Below are 22,515 nucleotides of genomic sequence, written 5' to 3'. Positions count from 1 at the left end.
AATAAGTTATTTTGAAGAATTTTAAATCAAGCAAATATATTTTTTTGCAAATGTATATAAAAATTTAGCTCACATGTTTAAATTCATTGAAAAATTTTAGTCTCATATATGAATGTTAGAATAATCATTTAAATAATTTAAATTTATATAAGATATTAAGATTGTTTTCAAATTCTGTAGAGGTTCTTAACCAGAGGAAAATTAATTTTAAACGTAAAGACGATTAAAACGCAAAAATAATTTTGATAGCATATTAAAATGCTGTTGGAAAAAAATATTTGCATACCCTTTTTTTCATGTTCGTGGAAAAAGGAAAAAAAGTAAAATACCAGAAATACACTAAATATTTTGAATATAAATAAACTTCATTTTCAATCTTTTTAGAATTCGTATAATATCCATAATAGTGACGAATGAAATATACCATAAAGGTGGTTGTTCTTTTCAGTACATTCGGATTCGCATAATTTTCGTAAAAATAACGTATGGAAAATAACGTTAAAGAGTCAACAGTATCTTCAGCCATTTTTATTCGTATAAATTTCGTAAAAGTAACGTACAAAAAATACCGTACTCTTATTTCACCAAAATTATACGTATATTTTTGAAGACGAGATGCCTGGATACATTATATAAAGTAAAACACTAGAACACTAGAAAACACAACAAAAACAAAATACCTAGAATACAAAACTAGAATGGAAAACATAAATCAGGCAGAACGTTTTTGAACGAGGTGATTAAAAAATTAATTAAGCAGTTTTATGTCAAATATTAGAGAAATGTATCAATATATCAAACGTAGACAGCACATTAATTAAAACTGAACTTTTGTTAAATTACAATCTGTGATTTTGACTCTTAAAAATGTTTATATATTTGTAAATTAATGATATTTATAATAATACAAAAATAATTACACATAAATCTAATAAATCATTTTTTCAAAACAAAACTCGTGTTCACATTCTTAATTTAATTGCTAACTTTAAATTATTTAAGTGAAATTATTTATGTTCTGATTATATTGTATATTGTTTATTACATATAACACTGTAAAAATAAGGCGATGAAGAAAAATCATTCTTTTAAATGGAGTCGATACAAGAAAAAGGTTAAAAATTCATGGTAAGAAACCTTAACTTACTTGGATGAAAATAAAACATTAGTCATTTTTCTCTTTTTCTTAATTTTCGGCTAACATTAAAGTCGTTTGAAAACACAAGCAATTAATGACAAGAGCATTCTATCACAGATAATATGAGGAAAGTAGTTAAAACTAGCTTTAAATTAGGAAAATTAAATAGTTGGACACTAACATCATTACGTTATACATAAATATTTCACCAAAATACCCTTATGGATTAACTTGAGAGAAAAATGCCCTTTAACCAAATACTACACACTGAAGAGCAGTGTCACTAGTCCAGTGCAGTTAAAACTGAATTTATGTATTTAAGATACTTAAATAAGTAAGTCTTTAAAGGAAAGTAACAAATTAAATCTGTGCATCTATTAACCTTTTTGTGATAGATTCATGAAATAATTATTTCACAAATTCGTAATTAATGAGATACCTAATCTGCACTAATGCATAAACTCATGTAAAATTGATAGTCACTAATTTGTTTTGTAAAATTTAATTAGGCTTTAGCTTGGACAGTCAAAGCTAGAAACACCAGAGGAAATATTATGGAATGACACTAAAAATTATTTTAATGAAGTTACATTATTTTAAATGTAATACAGAAGGATACTGTACCGTCAATTTTCACGGAGCGCATATTTGTTTGTCACAGAGGGCCAATTATTTATGATAAACGTTTTTTCTCTAAATAATATAAATATGTCAATTCCGTAATCTAAAACTAAATATTATTCAATGAATATTATTCAGAGTTTTCTTAACTTAGGATCAGTAGGCTTGTCACATTTTTAATTGGTCGAAATTTTCTGAACGTCGTTAAATAAATAATATAAGCTTCAAAAAATCCCAAATCGAGCTGAGTGTTTTTTCATTCTTTTACAACGCGCGCTAATTAGAGATTCATTTGCCATTTTTAAAGAGTCTCTCTAGTTAAAAAGAGAATTTTTACCTTGTAATGAGAAAGTAGTATTTTGCTGGCAGTAATTGTATTGAATATGAACTGGATGTTCCCTCTGAAGATTAGAACATTAACAACGAGATAATCTATTGATTTATTGATATTTGGAGCTAATTTATTTTGTCTCTGCATACAAAATGAACTCTCTACAAATTCTGTTCAGGAGTAATTGATTTTTCGTTCAATAGCCAAAGGCTGGCCTTACACTCATGTCTACTACTGCCGCAGAATCGCCCTTTAGCACGAATATTGCGGTTAGAAAAGATATAAATTGGGCAACATATAAAAAGCTCCTAAGCTCCCTTTTCCAATTTTCAATTAATGCTTTACAGTATTCATTTAGTATGGTAAATGTGTTTCCTGTGCCATTATTTTAAGTATCTCTTCTGATAGGAGACTTGAGACACACACATCCTAAGTAGCACATGACGTAGCAAAGACATTACAAACTATTCCGAGAAATTGCAATGAGGGTATGGTAACTTTTACGACGTCTTTACAAAACAACGGAGATGTAAAATATTTATTATAATATATATATTATATTATTGCATCTTGGCAATTTGTGGACATCGATGAAAAGTTGTGATAAGAGAGCTTTTAGACGTAATCGTGGTAACTTTTCTTCATAGTTTATCAGCGTTGCTTTTAGAATTAGAAGAGACTGCATCAGCCCTTTCAAGAATCTGTACTTTGCTTTTTCTTACTTAAGATTCATTTCTTAAATTTCCATTACTTTATTTCATCTAAGTATATTAATCTAAAGTATATGCATCTAATAAATTTATTTTAAAATATTTAATTCTTTTAAAGTATTTAATTGAATTATTGCTATAAAACAAGAGTTAATTTTTTAATTTTTCAAAATAATTAATATTTCAAACTTTGCTTTTATAAATATTACAGCAAAATATTTTAAAATAAAATAATCTGTAAAGTAAATTATTAATTTACGGATTTTAAATATTTAAAAAGTCATATTTCCTAAATATGAATAAAATGCAAATCCGATTCTTTGTAAATAAAAATTAAATTTGTTAACATACATACAGGAGTTTAATTCATGCATGTAAATTTAATTTTTATTAATAAATATTATGCCAAAAGCACGAGTATATTGTTATATATGATATATAATTTGATTAATTTATTGATATATTGATTATTTATTGATTTATATTGTTGAAAGTACGAGAATATTGGGATTAGGTCGATGCCGTCAAGATCTTTCCAAAAAAATTCGTACTTCTATTGCATATAGGACAGCTTTAAAAACAAATCACCAGATAGAAGAATGTGACTGATATTTTGCATTAAAATGCTTTACAATTTACACCATTTCAAAGAAAAACTGAAGTCTGAATTTACATGTTTATCAAAAAAATCCATGGCAATGAAAAATTTAGCTTACAATTTCATATACTTTTTTTTATTAATTAATTAAATATCCTCATGAATACTTTTAAAAATATTTGTAGATATACTCCATTTTTTATATGTTTGTATTCTGATATTGGACGCAAACATTTTAGCTGTAAATTTTTCTTTTCTTATTTTTTAAACACTTATAAGGTTTCAATTCTTAAATATATCCGTAATGTGTAAATTTCACAAAATAACGCGCCCTTAAATTTAAAATAATCAATATCATGATTTTACTCCTAGCATTATAAAAATGATGATAGGTACGTATCTGCTAAAAATAATATTAATAGTTGAATATTTAATTAATGATGTGTACGTTAAAGCGCGGAATCTAAGTAGTGGGCAGAAGGCGGGAAAAGAGTACAATATAACTATATGCGCTTCAAAAGCCAATCAAGAGAGACGCTTTAATTTGGTTTGGTTTCGTTTATTTAATTACGGCAAAGCACACTAGGGCTATCTGCCTAAGGGGCAGGGATGCCTTCGTGGAGGACTTTCTAAGGGAAACTGGCTCTTATACATGTTACACATGGGGAAAAAAACCACGAAAACGCCCATGCAGCCAGCCCGTTCGTGGTATTCGAGCCTCGGACCGAACTACCAGTTTTCAGCGACTTTACCGCTCGGCCGCTGGTGGGCCCCAAGAGAGACGGAGGATATTCGAAGTTCAAAAAAACAATCTGTTAATTGATTTTCTTAATAAAAACGTAAGCGATTTTTTTTATTGCTGTGCAAATACACTTTATTTGTTATAAATTGCTTATCCCTTTTATGCGTTTCATTTTGTGCCTCATTCGTTGTCGTGTATTCTCATTTGTTATCGTAAGAAGTGTCTTAGTTTTTGATAGATTTTGATCAATGCATTCCCAGCTGTAATTCTTACTAATGATGTTTAATTTCCGACATAGTTTCTTGTTACGTACAAAAAGGTATTTACATTGTGAAGATTTATTTAAGGGGACGGTGGTTTTTTACGTTTTTGTGTTTTCAACAAGAAATTTTAAACATATACCTATTATAACATCAGTTTATAAAATATGTGCTCAAAATTTTAATTTACATCAAAATAAAATTTTTTAAAACAAATAATTCATTATTTTAATTAAAGATTTAAAATGCTCCTTGCGCGCTAATTTTCAATATTTTCTCCTAATTTTTCCTTTAATTTAGTTATAAAGAATTGACAAAAGTTTTTGTGTATCCGTTATTGAATACGATGGATTGGAAACTTTTTAAAAGGTTTTTTGTGAACTTAAACCCAGTTTTCGGAAAAATGTCACCTTTTGTTAAATATTATCATACGTTTAAACGTCTTAATAACTTCTTATCCAAAATGCATACACAGATCTATTGCAACATGTAACAAGATAGTTTCTTCCAAATATCATTCATTTTTTAACTAAAAGTGAGACGCAAGGAGCATTTTCGAGGCATACGAATTTTAATCAAATCAATATTAGGTAACATGTTTGAAAAACTAATTTAATGTCTTTTATTTGATAAGAATTATAAGCGCTACATAAGCAATATTTTTCTTCATCGAAAAGCTACTCTGTTTAAATATAATCATTAAATTCAAGAAAAGCGCTTAAATCCTCTCCAGTGTCTGACAAACACTCTCATAAAACGCGGAAACTAAAACTTTTGGGCAGCCCTTGGGTAATTTGCTTACATTCCATCCGATCCGAAGCCACCGTCTAATAATCAAGTTCATTTAAGGCTCTCTGACTGATGGTTGTAACTTCTAAACATCATCAGTCTTGTAAGGCTAAGAGCGCTCTACTGCATCGATTTATCAATACTCGCCACTAATTCATTTTGTCTCCCTTTACGGAATTAACCGGCTTTCTTATGCGCCGGAAATTTCAACAGCCAACTTCGAGCGTCTCGCTAGATTGCCTATTGTTAGATCTGCGCGCTAATTCGTGCTCCACGTGGGAGGGTGTGCTTCAAGAAAGTACTATCGCCATAGGTTAAATCTATTATAGATCGGCTTCCTGGGCCGCATGTTTCGAAATCCTCAATGGAAAGATGCCATAGCTGGATAATCAAAATTACTGCAGAAGTAATCGCCTGAGGTTGATGTTTCCCCCAACTAGAAATTGGACTTTATAAGGCTATGGCTCAAACCAGGAGCGAATGCAGTGCTAGCGAAATGCTCCGTCGTGAGTCAGGAGAACATATTTCGCCATGTAAAAAAAGATTCATGAAATTATATAAAAGTTTTAATTAATTGAAATTATTTGCAGCATTTTCAGGTACTGCATTTGAAACTTCTCTATAGACATTTAAATAGACAAAAGTTCGACTAACTCTCTGCGGAATTACATAATCAGAAATTTGTAATAAATTAAATGAAAGTTCGTAATACATAAACAATATACGCATTTGAGTAAAAATGAAGAAGGTGAATTAAATCTCATAGTATGCAGGATGTTGCTCGAAATATTTTCTTCTTTAACGTTATGTATTACAGTTATATTTACTAACAAAGAAGTAATTGTAATAAAATAGTGATTAAATATAAATAAAATTAGAAATATGAGGCAGCTAAAACAATCCTCAAAGTAAAAATGATAAAACAACAAAAACATTAAAAAATGTATTCGATAAAATAATGATGAGCAATACTCCGTATCTCCGAACAATATGCTGCGTTCTGAGAATTACTATATTTAATATATATACCTGAGAATTAATATATATAATATTATCAACTTTAATTAGGATTAGACTATTATCAATTACTTTAATATCATTTAAACGGCGGTACTCCTATTCTTTCTTCCGAAGGTGCAAAGAGCAGAAAATTACACTTTAATCTGGTTTGTGTTGACGGAAACAGCTTTTTCAAACACAGTTAAAGGAATGCAATCATCATAATTTTTTCTGTAAAACCAATATCTTCTTGAATACCCACAAACGTAGAAAATAATTCTAAAGTATTGAAGATGCAGGAATCATTAAAAATATAATTACAAAAAGAATAATTATCAAAGCTTTTTGCGTAGGTTTGATCACAAATATAAATTCCTGAATTGCATTATTCCTTGCAGAATGTTTATAAAGTAGTTCACATTATAAGTCATTTTTATTTTCTCAAAATTGCACGTATACTGGATGCATGAAATTTCGTATGTAAGATCATACAGTATAAAATGTTTAATGCAATCGCTTTTAGCATAATAAATTTTATTGTATGTGAAATGAGCTGTGTTCCTACAATATACCTTCTTTCTACAAGTAAAAATTTTTACATCTTTCAATTGGAAGAAATCATCGTACCACCCAAACGTACTTTCCGAATTGAATTGCTCCGGTTCATCATGTTTAGATAAAATTTCGATACAACAGTAACATTACATAATGAGAATATCTAATATGATAAACATGGAAATATCTTTTATTTGATTACGATTCGCTGCTGTCTTAAAATATGACTGTACTGATCTTTAAAGAATTATCGCGAGTAACAATTTAAATAATTCTACGCCTTAAATGAAGCTCAAATACTTTGAAGATTGGCTTAGCATTGAATTTAATTTAAAGTTATAATACCCGAAATATTCAAGAACTCGTGAGTGATAGTGCTGTCATAGGTTTTAAATAAAGTACATTCAATATATTATTAAGTGCTTCAATATACTCTTTTGTTGGGAAGGAGGATGTTGAGCCGTGTTTACAGAAAAAAGTGTTTTCTACAGACGTTTGCGAAATGGAGTTATTATATGGTATTCCAATGGAGACGTGTCGTCTTTTTCCGGCTTAAAAAAGTATATTCTAAAGGTGGTGTGCCTGCAGCGGACGTGGTCAGAGCGGATACGTACTATTTCGTGGTTACAGCGGGTACTTCGAAACTCATCGTGGTCAGAGCGGGCATATTTTTTCCCCATCTTAGAACGGATAAAGGGTGCAGATAAATAAGTAAATAAATACTTTTAAAAATCACAAATATAATTTAAAACAGTATTGTAAGTGGCAAATCTCTTTCAAGTGGGATAACTTTTTTTTACCGAAGTTTACTGTTTTTCCACTCAATTATCAAGGCACTGGAATTGCTCTTGGCACTGGAGTATGTTGGTATTTTAGGAATGAAATCATAACCTTTCTGATATAATTCTGAAAGTTCTTGAAATATCTGGGAACGGGAACTGACATTTCTTCTCGGACGCTTTTTCTGCAAGTCTCTAACTTCAATCTCAGCAATGTTGAGCACGCAGGAATGTTTAGATTTCTTCAGCACTTCGTATTGAAAATTTGTCTTTAGATTTCCTTTATATACCCAGCTCATTCCTAATTTATTTTTTCGGTGTAAATGGTGTGGGTAATCATCTACAACTAAACATTCTCTTCCTTTCTCTGTAGAGAGTAATTTTGTTGAAATGGGTATGCGTTCCATCACAGATTTTTTCGAGGCTATAAAACGACATACACACTTCATAAGGATCAAACATCTACTGAGAAAATATGAAAAACCTTTTCTCTTAAAAGTCTCGGGTTATCTGTACAGCAGGTGCAAAGCTCGAAACTACACAATCGAAGACATGTGGCTGATTAAGTACACAACACAATAGGTGCAAGAATAGCTCACAATAGGTCACACAACACAACACAATAGGTCAGAGCGGGCAGTGGCTAAACGACACCTCACGTGTCGTTTAGCCACTGCCCGCTCTGACCACGTAACCATTGTACCATCCCTAATATGCAATTTTCTGTCTCACTATCAATTTATTTCAGAGGTACTTAAATTATGTGAATTTATTTTGAATTTCTGCTTCAGAAGCAACCACTTAGAGGTATTTCTAGCTGATAAACATTCGATGGCCAAGAAGTAGAACTAATTTCATGTGGTCAATGCAACCCGTCCGGTGATTATTTGGTTTAAAAAAATAGAATTCTTCTCTGATATCAAAGGAAGGCTTAAATAGGATGATTATTAACTTTATAGCCTGGAGCACCTGAAGAAGAAAAGAAAAAGGCTGAAATGACACAATTAGTGTTGCCATCTATAGAAAGCCTGAAGTGGGGAAAGCTTAAAGGGAATATTACGAACAAAACCGGCCAGGGAAACTGTTCTATGAAAACATACAACAAACAAGCCAATAGAAATTAGGACTTGCGAATGAGAGCACAGCATGAGCTGAAACGTGAAAGCAATCAGTTGTTTGAGTGAGAGAAGCAGATATATTTAGGAGTCAGTTGAATGCAAGACAAAATGATGCTAACGGTAAAAGAGAGCGCGCATTATTGAGTGTTATGAGAAACATACTGAAAAAGCTGTAGTCGAACACCAAAACGCTATTACTGCCATCCCTCACGTTGAGTTGCTCTGCGTGTTTCATGTTTGATAAATTAAGCACTGCTCTGCATCGACGTCAACGGTGGCCACTTCCAGCATTTTCTATGAGGAGCAGTTCTCCTTTTCATTAACAAGGGTAAATTTAGTGTCAGAATCATGCAGATGTCCCCATTCAGTTTTATTTTGGTTATTCTGTAATTTGAAATGCGCTTTTAGAACTTATGAGAGAATCAGCAGATTTTGTTTGTATAGGTGATTAATAAAGAAGAAAAACTGAAAAAAAAAAAAGGAATGAGGATTTTTCTTCCCAGATTTTATAAGATAAACTAAAATAATTATAGATTCATACAACTTAAACCGTCTAGTTAATTCAGTTAACCATCTATTTAGTAGTTCAGCTGAATTTGACTGATTAATCTCGTGTGTAGCTCTCGGCAATTGAATGGCTTGGCTGCATATGTCCTAATAAATTTCTTCACCTGTGACATTAATACAAGTTAGTTTGCAAAAGAAAGTTCCCCCACAAACACATCCCATCTAAAGCATATAGTGTTATTTTATGTGAATAGGAGAGTTCAATTAGGCTATCTATATATATAAAAGGAAGAGTCTGTGTGTATATGTGCTTCTTTCGTTCGTGCTGCGCGTAACCTAATAGACCCAGGGCTACGAAATTTGGTACATAGGTGGCACTGGCTCTGTTCTAGGTACACTCGGCATCTAGAACAGAGCCAGTGCAACTCGAAGCGATTTTTTTATTTTATGTTTAAATAAAATCGAATGATATTATTTTTATTTTATGTTTTTTGATGAAATCGCATTCTCTTTCATGATATCAGCAACAATGGCACGCAGCTATTGTTGCTGGTATATCACTGTTGACATTGTTGCTGATATCAGCACTGTTGCCACTCGGAAAAATGAGGGCGATAATTTTGTGCAGTTTTTTAATTTAATTTTTCTCTTGGATACTGGATGTTTGTCGAGAGAAGGAAACTGGAAAATGATTCATTATTTACTAGAATAATTAATATTTCTATTAAGGGATATTGCTTATTTCATTGTGTTTTTTATATGTAATACATTTTTATTAAAATTTATGTTTTTTTAGCCCAAAGGGCGTTAGCCCAAAAGGGCTATTAATTTCGTTTTGTCATTTTGCGTTGTAAACTTTAAATGTTGGTTCACTTTTCCAGCTGTTGCCACCAAAGTTTATAGCCTTGTATTATATTTAATATAATATAATAATTTATATGACATAAATAACGCAAAGTACAATGAAATACAGCTGACTCTTGAACAACAAGATTTAAAATTGGCCGGCTTACCTTACGAGAGGATTTTTTTACTTACGAGAGGAAAGAGACTGCTATATCTTTTCAAATATACAAAACATTTATATCGTTCCCGTGTTATTCCAAATGTATTTTCATCTAGGAGTCTATAAAATGTTTCATTATTCCACCTGAGCCATCTCGACTGATAATCTCTGCTGATAAACAATACTGAACTTTAAAAATACCCTTTTGGGCGAACGTTAAAATCTGAATTCTTTCAGTTGTTTGTATCACTTACTGATTATAACACGGAAATCTATTCAAAACGTTTCACCTTTAATATCCAAAACTGATAATACGTATAACTTCAACAGGGATTTGCATCATATGATAAGATCTTTATTAATAATGAAAAAGAAATATTACAAGCATAGAGCAGACTTACAGCATAGTATTGTAAAGGGATATTCAGTTCTATGTCTTCGTCTTAAATCTTTACTTTCTTGACCTTGCTTTATTATGAAAACTCAGCATACAATGCATTTGACAGGCGAAATATTAGTCAATCGACTGTTTATGTTGCTGGCAAGGTCAATAGTTCCAGACCGGTCTATAAAAGTTAATTTTGGCGCGGTCAAAAAGTATAAACCGAATTTTCAAGACGAGGAATGCCTATAATATCCTCCACTGTCTAAGAATGTAATATAAAATAAAGATGAGTTTTAGTTCAGTTTATCTCTTTATTTATCACACAGAAAATTATTTAAGAATAGAATTTTCCTAAATGTAAGTTCTTAATAAGCGTAACTCTTTATAACTCTTTATAAGCTGAGCAGGATGTGTTAAATATGGTTTTTACAAGAAGGAGACAACTTAGCCATTAAAAGTGACATAAAAATGAGTATGAGTGACACAAGAAAGATAAAAGTCGTTTCCCGCTCCTTGAAAGAAGAGAAGTAACATGTTATTACAATATTTTAATGAGATGTTATGCTCAAGAGAGAAATTCTTAATACAATGACTTAAGTCATTACATTTGAATAAAGCTAATTCAAGAGAGATTCTTAGTAGCATCTGAAGCGATATTCTTACTCGACTGAAACATATTTTTTAATGTAATGCAGTTAAAGTCCTGGAATTTAATTGGAACATAATTTCGTATAGCTTAAAAAATCACTTAAAATTGAAAAATTGCATTTTGTAAAAATTTTAATTTTTACTTTTACAAAATATCAAATACAGATGCAGGTAAAACTATAAGGCTGTAAAAATGTCAGAAAAGAATTTCACAGCTAATTTATGTCATCAGGTCAGTGGAAATTAAATATGCAATTAAATATATTTGATCTTTTTTCTGTGTCGTATATATAATCATAGTTCATATTTTGACTGAAGTTTTTTTTTTTTTTTTGAAGAAGAATAAAATTGCAGTAATAATCAATATCATATATTCCGTCTAAACCCCTACCATATCCAAAAAGTTCAAACAAATTTTTATTTCAAAATTAGCAACGCATATATATATATATGATGTATTCAGGAGCAGGAGTAGAACGCAGCCGGTTGTATCCGTAAAGAACAGGAAATTGGAGGCGAAGGCAGATTAAATCTTCAGTTTCATTTTCAGCAACATACTGTGGCTACACACAAGTCGGCACATTATATGTGCCTGTTCCAAAATGCTTACATTTTTGATAATTTGTAGCAAGAAAGCAGCAGCAGACAGACAGCAGTCTAGCTAGGCCAAAGTGTAGAAAGCAAGTGCGTAATAATCAGGATGAAATCTGAAATCAAACTGAGTTAGTTTTGGTTCTCAAAGCATTTTGATTGGATAGTTAATATTGCTGTAAAATTATTATTGGCTGCTTGAGCTTTAGTTCAATTTACATCACCAGAATTACATAAGATTCATATGACATGGATTTTTCTCGAAATGACGCAGTGCAAATAGATGTTACTATTTTTAGAATAGAGAAGGGAAATAAATTTACGCTGCTAATTTAATCTTTTACATCTTCTTTATTTTTCTTACATATGAAATGTATGAATGTTTGTATTAGAAAAAAACTGTGTTGTCTTTTAGTTTTGTGCAAAGTAAGAAAATTAGAATTGTAACAATAACAATAAACAACCATAATGTTTGTAATACTATTATAAAATTTATGATGTTAAAATATAAGTTATAATAATGAAAATTAGTTATGTTTTGAAAATTTTGAAATTTGTTATCAATATTGAAAATAACTAATGTATGTGCAAAATTTTTGCAACTGTGATATTGTGTGCAAAGCTTTGGAAAGCCTTTCCTGAAAAAATGTAATTATGTGGACTGTCAAACAATTTTCAAAGGCCTCTAAAATATTATATAAGTTTATATGTTTCAATTATTTAAAGAACTATTTTGGGCCAAATTTTCTTACTTGTATTCTTCAAATTATTTCTCTTCATTTGCTAATGCTTTCGCGCTTTCTCTGTAAAAAAGCTTTTCTCTAACCAAGACATTTTCCTTTTGAAGGAGGGATATGTAAAATATAAAATAACTATCTCTCCAAATATTAAATTAATAGTAGTCCTTTCCCTCCGGTCTTCATTCTAAAAATAATGAAAACATTTCTAGACTGGGTCATTTCTAGATTAGTCTACACCACGAAGCTTGCGTGAGGCTGATGACGTACTAATTAGGAACCTAAACTCTGAAAACTGAAACCTTGCTAACTCAAACCAAGCCCTTCCTGTTCGTCCATATTGGGTAACAGCGCATTTTAGCTTGGACGTAATTTCGATGTACTCGCTTCCTATCGCAACGGCATCAAAAATGTAAATGTTCTCGAATAGACACGATTAGAGTGCTAGATGAATTGTGGCCACAAATATCAGTTTAAATAAAAATAGAATTAAAAATTCCTCAACTGCCAAATTTCTTATTCATTGTGGACCGGCATTTCAGTATTCTTCTTTCTTCAATATGGATCTACGTTTCTGCGTCTCATGTTCTTACATCAATACTTCTCTGAAATTTGCTTTTATTAGATATACATATATTCTTAAGAATTGGTAATTTCTCTTTTAAATTAAGTAATTAGTAATTTCCTTTTAAAATTATGGTTTAATAATGAAAAGCGGTTTTAAATCTCAAATGGTTCAAAGGAACAAAAAATGTATTCAGAACTCATTGATCAACTTGGTTTAAGGTTTCAAAGCACTTTTCGCTTGACAAGTTGTGTTTCAAGCGTTAAACAGAGGAGATTAATAAAAAAAAATTCGAGCATTTTTTTTTTTTCAATTTGTTTAGTTATTTATTATGTTCTGTAATTTAAAAAAATATATATTTTTAATTTTCTTTTTACGATTGCAATTTTGACTGATTCCTTAATTTGCGTTTATTCAGTTTGGTAACCTTTACCCGGAAAGAGAAATTTAGACCTTCATATTTTTGCAACAGAATTTTTATTTAATTTTCATTCCGACCTTTACTTTTTGATTTGATATGAGATTTACCTTACTTACTTAAAGATATGAGATTTACCTTACTTACTTAAAGAAATATGTTCTTATGTAACAGGGATGGATAAACTTCATGACAATAAAAGCCGCATGTTGGAATTCAGGATAATTAGAGAGTCGCAACTAGATTTTCCAAAAATTATATTCCACATTTACATCATTTTAAAGTAGCAAAACAGCTTTCAAATGGAAAGCATAGTAGGATTCTAAACATATATTCAATGACAGTTACCTTCAGCTTATGAAGATAAGTCGAAGACAAGGCGAAACTTTTTTGTGGTGTCTTTGTTTTATCTACGCTGTAAAAAAAAAAAATCTGTAAGGTTACTAAGAAAACTCGTGGAAACTGGGATGCCATGGGTTATTTGAGTACCAGTAAACAGGTGTATTCTTTGTAACTTTACAAGACTTTTGCCTGTAATTTTACAGATCTTTTTCTTGTAATATCACAGCATAGAGTTATGTAGTAGAACATAATTTTCTCATTTAAAATCCCAAACGATATATCTGTAATGGTTACAGATTATTTGCGTGTAATATTGCAGAAAATAATTATGTAAGAAGAACATGTTTTTCTCATGTAAAATCTCAACAGATATATCTGTAACCGTTACAGATTATTTGCTTGTATTATTATAGCAAATTATGTGAGTAGAAGGTACTTTACTTACGTAAAATTCCAATGGTTGTATCGGTAAAAGTTTCAGATTATTTCCTTCTAATATCCCATTAATTATGCATGTAGAATATATTTTTCATAGGTGAAATACTAAAGTATATGTCTATAAAGGTAATTCATGTTTTGTCTAAAATGATGCTTATTATAATAAAATATATTGAAATCAATATGTTTTGAGTAAAAGAATGATATCTGTATGTATATATATATACATACAGATATCTGAAAGTGAATCATAATAGTTTCGCTTTTTAAATTAGCTAATATGACCTCAGAATAGAATTAATTTAAAAGATGTGCTTTCAACAGCATTCAATGTTCTTTTTCAAAAGGAAACATTATTCTGTTTCAGAGTATTTTTGTTTTATGAAGAGAAACTTATGTCTGATATTATTGAAAGGCCTTTCATATTATCATTTTGATTAATTTAAAAGTTCAAATTGATATGCTACTCCTTACATTAAATCACATGTTATAACGTACTTAAAATAATACCTTTACATAAAATAATAGAAAGGCATCTGGAATTTATATTTGCCATGTAAAATAGCTGAAAACAAAAACAGTACGTTTTATTTGCATGTTTTAGTGTAAATTAATAAGATATGTTTTAGAACTTCCTTTTTAGTAATTTTAGCTAAAATAGAAACATGTTGCTTATATTTAACTTATATGAGTAAACGTGTTGCATGTTGATATGATCATATTACAGTACTTTGTGAAATGATATGATCATATTATTACAGTACTTTAAGACACTTTGTGAAATATTTCTATGAAGAACTCAGAACAGCTGTTCTTCATGTTTAAAAAATATTATATTCTCTCCTTCTAAAAAATGACATTTTCAGTAAATTAAAGAATTCAACATAGCAATGAACAATGTTACTACAAGGAATTCAAAATTTTGTTCATACGCTTGAATTACAACGTCCAACTAATCTTTTTATTCTTATCTGCACTCAGTGTTTGTCAGCAGTCTGCTGTTGTTTGAAATAATAGATGATAAATGTATAACTTTTCTACCTTACCTTCAAATAATTTCCTTTGAATTAATAGATAGAAGTCTTTCATTAAAAACCTAATGTCATGCTTTTTGAATAAGCATAAAACTTCTCCAACTAACCTTAATTTGTAAAGCCTGGCTTCCATTTAAATTCTTAATACAATTATGCCTTTAACAGATTTGTTTAAAAAATTAATACTTCAGTTTGGCTTAAAATTTAATGCATTTTAATTTTACCTGTAATTTTTTTACAAACATGATACATAATAAATCTACATCTAAGCTTAATATTGACCATTTAGTATAAAGTAAAAAAGTATGCCTAGTTTTTATAAATTTAGAGATTTGCATACAAAATTGTGAACAACAGATACATGTGACAACAGAAAACAAACTTTTAGCCCTATATATATATTACAGCATGTTAATTAAGAAAGTTTATTGAATTTATAATTTTATTGTGAAACACCATGAAGCAAATAATATGCTAATTAAAATACAGAAGTAAAAATAATTTATTACTTAAATCATAAACTTTACATAAAAACCTGAAAGTTAGTTCATTGTACAAAAATAGCAAATATGAAAATCTTTTCATAAATGAAGCCATCATATACATTAAATATAATATACAGTATACTTATATTCAGAATTCATAACTTGAATAAATTTCTCGAACTGTTCTAGCATTCGAAAAATATATTTATTACCTTAAATTTCTAAAACAATATTACATATTGGTCCAAATGAATCACTGGGACTCAGACAACATTTTCCCCCTAGCTTTCGCTTTCTTTTAGCACAAGTGACAAGTGACGGAGGACGCGGGCACTGTCCCTTTACCATTAGGTTAATCGGTATAGCACCGTTTCTTTTAGCACAGGATTCTGAAATTGTTTTAATGATTTAGGTAATGTTTGTCTTCCTTAAGGCGCTCATAAAATGAGTTACCCTAAATTTTTCGTCCGCGTAGTGGTCGTTTTCATCTTACTAACTGATTTGCTAGTGGATTTTCGGTGCATGGCCTATCATTTATGAAACAATAATAGTGAACAACTTCAAGAAAATAAGGATATCTAATGCTCTTGATTCCCACTTATTTTTACTAATTTTATCTTCCGATAATTGAGAGGGGAAAAAATATGCGAATAATTTAATTTCCAAAGGACACAGTCACAGTAAGAATATAACAAATGAAAAGTAATCATGGATAAACTACTACTATCACAATATTATTTATTTAAAAGAAACCTATATTTCAAAAATAATACACATAATTGCAACATCTAATAAGTTATCTCATTTCTACTTCTCTATAATTTGAATTTCTCTCATTCTCATTGTTTTTCTTGCAACTCCTTAGGCCTCAGATCATACATAAATAATTAGAGAAGGTAAATATGCAGCTGATATGGCAAAATTTCACAGTGAATGGCAGTTGGTATTTGCTTTCACTATCATAGATCATTTTTTGTATTAGGCTGACATAGTATTCAACAATTGGAAGAGAAAGGTTCAACGAAGCCTTTAGTGTGCAAAAATTTGCCTTTGTTAGGATGACGAAAACAATCATCATGTCGATAAATCCATTTTAAAATATTGGGATGTTCCTTTTCTGAATGCATTAAAAAGGGGAAAATTATGCAAATATTTTTTAAATTTTCAGAATCTGGTTCTAAAGCTGGGTGGGGTGGAATATGCAACGCAATACGGTAATTATGAAGATCATTGCTTGTGGTAGTACAAACAGAACGGTTATAACTTGCACACTGTATAAGACGACACAAATTGCAGTTCTAGATACATTAAATGCTTTGAAGTCTAGGGAGTAGCAGTTGACAATAATAAGAGTGAAATTCAAAGTATAGGGAAGTAGGAATGAAAATTATTATTATCAGATACTGAAATATTAATATTACTATTCTTATTGGAATGTAGGTTTATGTTAAATAATAATATTATGATAGTTTCCAGTAATTCATTCATAAATATTTTTGATTGGTTATGATCTTACTGTAATCATATCCTTCAAATTTAAATTGATTGTGCTTAATTTCCCCCTCGATTTTCATACTATAATATTAGTAAAAAGGAAAAAAAAAGTGTGCAAGTAAACATAACTCCTCTTTCTCCCTCTCTATATAGGCATGTCTCTTCGTGTGCAACAACTAAACAAAATAAATGTGACTTTTTTCTTTAAAAAAAATGTGTTAATAAATAGGATGAGAATTAAGTTCATTTTTAAACACTTATGACGCATGAAGTATACATGATCAAAATAAATTAGAAAATTAAATTCAAATACATTTTAAGCTAAATTACGTGTTTAAGTTGCAGTAATTCAGTTGTAATAATTAATACAACAGATTCAAACATCATATTCCCATTCTGCAAAGTATAAGAATTCTTGGTACTTTTCCCTTTTGCCGGCGCAAGCGATAAAGTCGCCAATAATGGTACAATCTATGCCAAACGGAATATTTTCGCTGGTAACCTTTTACGGCTCATTTTCAAAACAAGTCGCAGCTTTTTCTTATCAGATTGATTGTTTCTTTCAATACTGCCATATAATTACATAGAATTTTTATCAGATAGTTCAGTTTTATGTCTAAGGACATTTTCGGTAATTAAGTCAATTAGGATGCAATCACAGCTCTTATCCGAAGCCGAAAATATAGAAAAGGAAAGTCAAGGGTTAAATTCATCAATTCTAATGAGAATGCATTAGTGAAGTAAAGCACTGCAGTTTTACATAATTTCTGAGTAAGCTATTCGTACGCATTGAAATATTTCTTGCATTTAAACTTGTGTTCCAAATTAAGATTTAACTTGAAATTAATGTAGATAATTACTGAGAGCATTAGATTTTTGTAGAGTAGTTTGCGTGAGATGAGATCGCTTGGAGTCACGTGATGTGAACCGGCGAATTAGGATGTTAAACCATGAAAGCATAGTAAATTCTTAAATTAATGTCTTTTCAGAAATTTATTGTCTTTATTTATTGGCTTTTTATAAAGTTTTAAGCGATATTAAAATGTTTATGCGTTCAAAAAAAGAATTCTTGAGAACTAAAATTTTTTTAATATTTTTTATGTGTATACTGTATGTTGTCGCCAATAAAGTCTGCTTGGTGAGATTTGCGCCGGCGAAACAGAAAAGTACCAAATTTATCTGCAAAGCTGCCAAAAATTACCAACACTTTGGCTTATTTGACAACTTTCAAATTCACTCCTTTGTTTGCATTTAGAATTTATAACTTTAATTTTCCACAGAAATTTGTTTTTGATTTTAAAAAATTTCACTGGCATAATTCCATTCACTTCTGCATCTATTAATAGATTCAGAAGGTTTTTGTACCTTACATAATTTTAAACCTTATGTTACCTTACGTAATTAATAACAAAATCAAAACATAGATCAGAAACTGCATAAAATTTAATTAATAATTACTACTAGTGTCACACGAAATGCTATGAAATTAATCAATAAAATAAGAATGAGATAAAATATATTGAATTAATATTCCCCATGTGTGCATTTTGGAAGTTTTACGTTAAATACTTTTTTTAAAAATTAAGTATTTTTAAAAATGTCCCCTTAGAGCATGGGACCTTTCGTAATTATAGAACTTGCAAATCCACTTCGCTAGTCTTTCATAACATTGCTTTTCTTTTATTAACAAGAAATATTGCATTCAGTTATTGAATTTAAGATTTCCAAAATTAATGCTACTGAAAGGCATAAATACTTACTTAAATTTGAAATTAATTTGGTTACTATTCCGTTTTGAGGACCGTAAAAAAATTGCAGCGAAAATGTATGCGCAAAAGCGCCAAATCTAGGAAACGCGCCAAATCTAGCGTACGCGTTGATTTCAGATTGCGTAAGTTTATATAGCTCTATATTTCTTATATGTATTAAGTCTTTATTATATATTAAGACGCCATTGAAATACTAGCTTAATTTTTAAATCCTTTTTTGATATCCTATGGATTTAACAACTTTGGAATTGCCCATGACGAAAAGTCTGCAATAGAATTTTGGGTAAAGTGGTAGAATGACCCACTGCTTGACGCGTTTTTAAGAATTGCGCATACGGTATCCATGTACACATCGACCTATTTTCACTTTAAAAAGAAATCCCAGAATTGCACAAAAATGGCATTTTGCACACCCTTGACTTTATCTATGTACACATCGACCTATTTTCACTTAAAAAGTAAAAGAAAATTGACAAAAATCCAATTGTTTTTACCCTTGTAAAAAGAGGCAAACAAATAAGTGGGCTATTCTGCACTTTACCGAGAATTGTTTCAAAGAAAAGGCATCATTCATTATAGAAAATTATGTTTGAACAACCAACGAATTTAAATTATGCTTTAGCGATAACTCGGTAGCGAAATAACGATGCAAGCATCCATTCAGTTATGTTTAGCAGTTTTTATATAAATTATAATAATGATCTGAAATAGTTATTTACTCTTATGCTTTCATTCAGACATGTTTAGCCTTTTGTATATAAAATATAATAATAAAAAAGTATGATATGAAATTAACCTTTCATCTAAACTAAAACATCAATCTTAAATAGTTATTTACTATTATACTTCATTTCTTGCATTAGGGTTGCCGCAATTAGTTTTGGCAGCATTGGCATCAACAATAGTTTGGCGATTTTTTACCGAATAGTATCTTAATTTGGTTAAAATAATATTAAAAAATTAATCTTCATATATATGTCTAAAAATAAGACCTTCATAATTTTCTTTTATTTGAAAGATATCTGAATTCAGCATTAGTTTGGAAGAGTAAATCATTGGGCAATTAAATGCTAAGCTATAAGTGAACTAATGTAGTTTACAAATGCACTGAATTTTATTTCGTGCATTAACTTTCAAAGAAAGTAAAATTTTTTGCATATTTGCATCATTTGGATTCATTGAATATGGCAAAGTAGGCAAAGGCTAGCAGCCTAAAGGGAAGTATATATTCATGGACAGCTTTGTAAGGAAAAGTAGCTTCTATTGTATTCATGTATATATATATATATATATATATATACTTTGTTAATGCTAAAATCAATGCTCCATTAAAAATTTATTATTATTCTATTTTTAATACTAACATACAAAACTGTTTTAAATTCCAACAAACAATCATAATTTATTTTCAAGAAAACTTATTTTATGATTTATATATTATGCTACATGAATAAGAGAAACATTTGTCAAGAAATGTATTAAATTTGTATTAGCAGATTTATGCTATCCTAGTAAGAAGACTATCATATTTCAAAACTGTATTAAAACTGGGCAAAATAAAATAAACATAAATTCTACATTAAAATGTTTAAAAATTTATACGTATGCAATGGTAGTTATATATACAATATAATAAATTTTGTCATTTATAAAATATTAATGAAATGATATTTTTGGAAATAATGTACAAAATTTTAGTTTTCTTTTATAACTAGTTTAACGAATTTTTAGAACAATATTTTAGGTCATTTCCATCTTTACCCTGTTGATATTGGTATATTAAAATATATGAAATAATTAAGTTGCATCTAATTAGTAAAATAAAACACTACGAAAAGTATGATGCGACATATTTTTAATCAATATAATTACTTCATTCTGGAATTATAACCTTATCGTAAGAAATTAATTCCACTGAAAAAATATTATTACACTAAAGAATAAACGAGATTCTCTCAAGACCGTGTTGTTAAGTTTTTGTAATTTTAATTCATAACACATTTCGTACATAAACATATCAGACTGAATTATAAACCAAGTATAATTAATCAGGTAATCCTAGAAAAAGAATAAACTAAACCTAGTAAGCAAAAAATATATGCATTACATTCAGAATTCTAAATGTTTACATAAACTTTTCTCGCAAGGCCTGCTGGGAAAAAGATGTCAAACGTTCTGTGGTCAGACGATTGCAAACGAACGCTAACATGATTAATTTTGTTTTCAACAACCGCATTATTGTTTCAATTAAATACCACAATAGTGATTAAATTTTGGAATAATTAGGTGTAAATAATACGGTCAATTTAAGGCGTAATTTATCGGATGCACAATGACAAAATAATAGTATTAGATCTGCATTTGAATAAATATTTTGTACTCTTTCAACTCATTAGACAATACGAACACTGATATTACTTACTAGCAAAGCTTAAACTTAAAGTACTTACTCAATACATATAACAGTGCAAAGTGCATAAGAATAATCTGCATAAAATGAACAAAAAATATTTCAAATAGTAATTGTAACTTAATTACCTCCGTTATACAACCAACAAGCATTCAGCCATGTTTTTTTCTGCAACTAGCTTTCAAACACCTTTCTCCTGATTGGCTGATCTCCAGTCAGTCACGTGATTCTTCCGCGCGGCTTCTGAAACATTATCTGTAATCCTACACGCAATTCATCTGTACTCGCCACAGATCACTTTCTAACTGTTCACATTATAGGAAATTCTTGTGTAACTTTTTGATTTCTGTAACTTTACAAAACTTTTGCCTGTAAAGAACGACCTTTTTTTTACAGTGTAATTACAGCTTTATCTGATGCTCTTTTTCAGTTTATAAATACTCATATTTGTTCGTGATACTTTCTTGCTCGATCACAGATTTGTAATGCTCATGAAACTTCGAATTCTTCTTAAATCTGCGCCATAACGACTCAAATATTTTTCTGTTGCCTTAAAATTATAGCTTAATACCACTGCATGCTCTTTTTACGGCAAGCAGGCTGTATATCTTTCGTTCTCAAATTTTACGAACTCTCGAAATTTACTGCAGTGACATCCTCTTCTCAGCTATAACTGTCATCAAATTTATTAGAAATTCCCAGAGCTTCCAAGGGCTATAAATGTTTCGTTACTTTAGCTCTCTAATCAACTTTATTATATGTATATTGTATTTGCATAAAAGCCCCACCACTCCTCTGCGAGAGCCGAGGATGGAAGAGATGGCCACCTCTTTTATTTACATTATTAATTTGACATAAGTTGATATAATTTCATAATTTGAGCTAATAAGAAAATGCGCTGATAAAAAGAAAAAGCCTTCAATTCTATGTTTACAATATATGCTAAAATTAAATTATTTTTGACTTGCATCAAATTCTGTATGATATTAAATTTTTCTGATGCATTACATATGTTTTCTGTTCCGAACAGACCATCCTAATTTAGT

The sequence above is a fragment of the Stegodyphus dumicola genome, chromosome X1, assembly GCF_044657685.1.
Source record: "Stegodyphus dumicola isolate Sdum_Otavi_A_Nest chromosome X1, ASM4465768v1".
NCBI lineage: Eukaryota > Metazoa > Arthropoda > Arachnida > Araneae > Eresidae > Stegodyphus > Stegodyphus dumicola.
The sequence above is the reverse complement of the archived record's forward strand: the minus strand, read 5'-3'. Positions refer to the sequence as shown.